This window comes from Dermacentor silvarum, chromosome 2, assembly GCF_013339745.2.
Source record: "Dermacentor silvarum isolate Dsil-2018 chromosome 2, BIME_Dsil_1.4, whole genome shotgun sequence".
In the NCBI taxonomy this organism is placed as follows: domain Eukaryota; kingdom Metazoa; phylum Arthropoda; class Arachnida; order Ixodida; family Ixodidae; genus Dermacentor; species Dermacentor silvarum.
This window is the reverse complement of record NC_051155.1, coordinates 157,130,939-157,136,938: the sequence shown is the minus strand read 5'-3', so window position 1 is coordinate 157,136,938 and position 6,000 is coordinate 157,130,939.

Here is a 6,000-nt window from a genome sequence, read left to right as displayed (position 1 = left end):
AAATCCTGAGTGGTAGCTTACCACTGTCGTTGAAAAGAAAAGTGTACAATTATTGCATTCGACCTGTGCTAACATATGGATCAGAAACTTGGAGGTTAACAAAGAAGCTCGTGAACAAGTTAAGGACCGCACAAAGAGCGATTGAACGAAAAATGTTATATCTAACGTTAAGAGATCGGAAGAGGGCGGTGTGAATTAGAGCACTGCATGGGGTCGGGCTTACCCGAAAGCCCGGGCCCGGCCCGGCCCGTGGGCCGGGCCGGGCCGGGTAGAGGTGTTTTTTCACGGGCTCGGGCCGGGCTCGGGCATGGCGTGTGCTTTTTGACCCGGGCCTGGGCCGGGCTCGGGCTTTCTGCGAGTTATTCTCAGGCTTCTCAACTCTGAAAAACATGTATTTTTTCGGTATGTATGTATGTTTCGAGTCGGGCTCGGGCCGGGCTCGGGCTTAAGGTAAAGTGGTGGCGGGCCGGGCCGGGCGGGTAACGTAGATTATTTCCGGGCCCGGGCCGGGCTCGGGTCTGGCCATAAAAGTTTTGATCGGGCTCGGGCGGGCTGCCCAATGTAAAAACGGGCCCGGGCCGGGCCCGGGCCGCAAAAATCGGCCCGTGCAGTGCTCTAGTGTGGATCCGAGAGCAAACGGGGATAGCCGATATTCTAGCTGACATTAAGAGGAAAAGACGGAGCTGGACAGGCCATGTAATGCGCAGGATGGATTAGCGATGGACCATTAGAGTTACAGAATGGATACCGAAAGAAGGGAAACGCAGTTGAGGACAGTAGAAACTAGGTGGGTTGATGAAGTTAGGAAATTTGCAGGAGCAAGTTGGAATCAGTTAGCGCAAGACAGGGGCAATTGGAGATCACAGGGAGAGGCCTTCGTCCTGCAGTGGACCTAAATATAGGCTGATGATGATGATCATGATGACGTGCTAGAGTGGCTGCTTTCTCTTCCGTGCCCCTTCCATTCTATGCTGAATGTAGAGCCCTGCAATTAGCAGATTGGGGCTGCGCAAGTGACGCACAGTCCTTGTGTGTATGGGTAGTAACACAAATATTGCACCTTAGAAGGCCGCTGCATTGTTTTGCTGTTCGTCCTTGACACTGGCATCTCAAACACTGCGTTGCTGATCCTGCGTATGCCAAAACAGGGTAGCTACAGAACCCAAGAGACATTTGCTTCGGCATAGGGAAGCCTCTTGAAAAATCGACAATCACAGAACACCACCAACAATCTTAAACTTCCTCCTTAGTAATAAGGAACGTAAGAAACTTGCCTTCTCGGTGAAATGATACTTTGCGCTTCAACATACTAATGCTGCTCCTGATCAGAGTACTCGAGAACAACATCCTGATTTTTTTCGTACTTGGCTGAGTTCGATTATCGAACCCACTCTTGAAAACCCATACCTGGGAATTGGTTGCGGGGAGTAGGCGATTAACCATGAAGTGTCTCGACACTTTGACCATAAGATTGCCGTCCATGTGTAGGAGATGTAAGATTAATTTCTCTTGTGCCGATGAATTGACCTTTATGCGAAAACTCAAATATTGGGATTTGGTTTAAAGAAACTTACTGCAGGTAACGTTGGTTTGAAGACAATTGGTAGACCAACAGCTTTCAAATTTCTTCTTGAGTTCACTACCATCAACGGTGCCTTGTCCATGTCGTCTCCGCTGTCCTCTGTGGAGTCATCCATCTCTTTGTCCTGGTATATCCTATTCACCGCCTGCTCTTCTGTTGCGTGATCTACAGAATGGTCATGGCGACTCCCCTCTCCTCCCTTTGGTTGCTTGAAAGATATTAACGAGAGCAGCATAAAGTGTAGCCAATGGCATTAGCCCGTCTTGCAGCTTCTTCGGTGTGCCACGCGTAGCAGGCCGCTTGACGTGCCGTTCTCGCAGGCCGGAGACCAACCATTCGTGGCGTTGGTGTATATATTAGTGTTAACGAAGCACATAACTCCCGCCAAAACATCGTATATTACATCTCGTAGCATGATCACGTTGCTACGCGTCGTCTTCCCCTGAAGTAAACCGGGAATATATGTCCTTGCTTTCTACCTTCCTCTGGTGTTCTCTTAGTCTAGGATATGCGCAACGACCCATCTACCTAATGCATTCGTTCCCACACGACAGCGGCAGCGGATAAACGACGTTAGTGGCGCAGGAAATAAAAGTGTTTCCTTTCTTAACTTCGCTCTGCAGCTTCTTTACTCATAGATGTCTGGCTTTGTAGGGCACTCTAAGACAGATCCTACCTAGCTTAAATGGTGCCGAGAACACCACTCTCAATCCATAGCGGCATGGTCAATTTTCTGAGGTTGTGTGCCCAAATTTGGGGATAGAAAAAGCTGGTGCAATGATTTCTCTGCTCCATTTCTTTGTACTCTAGTCCGCCTCCTGCCTTAACCCACTTTGCCACCATTTTCCAGGTTCTCGTTACTACAAATCCTGGGAAGCCGGCGTTTCGTAATCTTTCTGCTTGGTCAAGAACACTGGCGCGTAATTTTCGGACATATGATTTTGACAGAGCAGCTCGCTAGAACAATACATAGATAACCTAATTAACATAATAATTGCATTCTGGGTTTCACGTGCCGATACCGCGATCTGATTATGAGGCACGCCGTAGTGTGGGACTCCGGAAATTTGAACACGTGGGGACCTTTAACGTCACCCAATGCAAGGTTCACGGACGTTTTTGCATTTCGGCCTCGTCGAAATGCGATCGCTGCGACCTCGTGTTTAGCAACCGCACAGACGCTAAACCACCACGGCGGGTAGCGGATTGTTGTATTGTGCAATGCTATTTGGTAATAATGTAAAAGGGGCTTTGCATTAAAGACAAATATTGACCAGACAGTTAATCCGAATGAAATTGAACTGACATAAAACTGAAGGCTTTGTTTCTTTGGTAGTTGAGCAGCGAAATTAAGTCGCGACCCACTTTCGTTGAAATGGTTACATGAACACTAAAGAAGAACAATAAATCCACTTAGACTGATAAAATATTCTTCGAAAACTCCGTTGTCGTTAAATACACTCTAATAGGGCAATTATTAGATAAGAAAATTAGGCTCAAAGTGATTTTTTTTATTTCGCGCGGAAACCCCAACGTCCTGACTGCAGTATGACGTCACGACTTCTATAGTAAGTTTTCGTATTTGGGCCACGTTGGCTCAGTAAAAGATCGCGAAACTTGCCATATTCAGTCTTGAGCTTCTTTAGAACACAATGTAGTCAATCTTTACCACTAACGAAATAACTGGGACCTATAAGATGCTGACAAAATTTATGACATTACGGTGAGCTGGTGGGGGAACTTTAAGATGGCGTCGCCACTGGCCTTCTTTGTTTTTTGTTTCTTTCTGGCTTACCAAGTGGCTTCTCGCGGTAAAAGTGATGTTTCCGGTATTGTGGGAGGGTAATCTACTAATACAAAAGAAATAATTTTTCTATTAACTGTCCCTTTAAGAATGGCCTTCGTTCGCATGTTGGAACCTAACATTTTTTATTATCGATGCCAAATGTTAGCGGCGGACATTGTTAACCTTTGAGAATACTGGCTAAGGACTTAGTTTCATGGTCGAACTACCAAACAAACAAAATAAGAAATTTTCTATAACTTTCGTTTGAATTTCAGCCAGCTCATGAGACTATTGCAACCGGAACTTATCCCACGCCGTACCACCTTGATAAAATGTATCCAGAAGGAGAGGTCAAGAAAGATTGTCATGCGTGTAATGGCATCATTGGGATCAGACACATGCTCGCGGGATGCCCTGCGATTCTCACCAACCCTGAAGAAGAATGGCTCCATTGGAAGAAGATGCTAGAGAGTTCATCTTTTCAAGATCAGCTACGGGCTGTCCAGAGGGCCCACGATGTCGGTGAAGGGCTGGGCCTAACGGTGCCATCGTGGGAGCGGCCCGCCTCGACTTGAAATAGTCGAGCCTCAGGACTTTTGTAAATAAAAAGTTTTTACACACACACACACATGGGTGCTGGACATACTTTCCTTGAACGAAAAAGCCCCTTTAGCTTTTACTTCGACCCATTCTGAAGCACCATGACACCAAAGTAATGTGTGCGCAGTTCAGCATAGATTCCTAGATGTACGTTGAATTGTAAGCATTTGTGAAACAAAGGTCAGGATGACAACAGAATGACACAGCTGATTCCCACCACTGGAGCGCACGAAGGAGCAAACCTTGTTTCTGTGCCTGACGCAGCCCAGCAACTAAACAAGCAGGCACACCGTATGACATTGGAGAAGTGGGACACACCCGAATTCACCCAGCATCGGTTGCATTCTCTCGACCCATCTGTGCAACTGCGGCTGCTACCTGGACTACCGCGAAGTGAGGAAACAATGCTGTGCCGCTCACGCTTGGGCGTTGCATTCACCAATGCATACACGTGTTTGATTGGAATGGCTGATAGCGCCGAGTGTAATGCCTGCGTTGTCGAGGAGACTATAAAACACCTGCTGTGCTACTGCCCATCATTTAAATATTAAAGACGTTACCTGTACACAGCTCTAAATCAGCTGGATGAAAAAACCATGCACCTTGAACAAGATCTTGGAACCATGACCTCAAACATCGCAGCTACAAAAATGTACAAAAGTACTGCGGCTATTTTTGGAAACTACCGGATTGAGTGACCGTCTGTGATCCTAACTGAGTGACCGTCAGTGATAGAGCAAAAAACAGCTACCACGTCGGCCATGTCCACAGTGGACTTTCCCTTCTCCTAATCTTTCCCTCCCCTTTTCTCTTGCCCCAGTGTAGGGTAGCCAACCGGGTTTAGTCTTTGTTAACCTCCCCGCATTTCATTTATCATTTTCTCTCTACCCCAGTGTAAGGATAACTTGTTCTTGGGCTAGTTTTTTGATACCTGGTGAAGCATTGTACCACAACTAAAAACGTAAACAAAGAACACAAACGAACACAAAGGATGCCAAAGGAGTTCTTTGTGTTCGTTTCTGGTTGTGCTACAATTTCTTGATTTGTGCTACATTATATGATTTGAAATGCCCCGTGATAACAAAAGGGCAATCGACCTCTAGATCGAGTTTTCTTGTGTAAGTTTCCCTGACGGAACTAAGGGGATACTAGTGAGTGTGAGTGATACGTTCTTGAGATCTACGCACAAGATATGCAATAATGGTTGTGGCGTGAGCTCGTTTAAAGAACATTCTAATAAAGCTTCCATCTGAAAAACGCTGGCAAAAAGTGTAGATGAATACACAAGAGACACGGCCGAACTAGCAACTGAAAATTTTATTTTCGTTTTGACACATGTATATATACACAAATAACGAGAACAAGACAAACCATCGTCTTTATGCTTGTTATACCGAAAGTCTGTTTGTAAAACTGAGAAAAACCCTTCAGTGTAAGCACCGTTTCTTTCGCTTTTTCTTTTTCTTTTCCTGTTATTAGAATTGTTGGCGCACTGATACATGATTGCCACGTATCATCTATAAAATAAACATGGCTTCTAAAGTTTAGAACGTTAACTCGTCGTTACCCTTTTTTTATAAAACATTGATTACGTGAATTTCTACAGTGCTTTGGTAAATGGCGTTGTTTAACACGTAAGAACCACGAAGTTGAACTAAATCACCCACATTAGGACACTTTTCTGAAGTATGTCATAGAAATGAACCAAATATGCCACACAGAAATAAAACCTAGCAAGCTTACATGAGCCCCTTGTTTGTTAATAGTGCTGTACTGTCGCAAACAAAATTATGCTCGTGAAGCAGATTAATCTTTCTACTGCTATTTTCAACCTGGCTAAAAAGGGCTTCAGGGTTGTTGGTAACATTTTAAGGATATTTAGGAATGATTGAAATGCAAATTTTGGATCACAATTGTGAAGCCCTGCTTGACTTTTCTTGTTTTTCTTTCGCCTGAAATCACTTCGAAAATAACGGGATAAAGATTGTTACTTCGTCCCCATTGCAAAATACCTCTCTAAGGCATTCGTTTA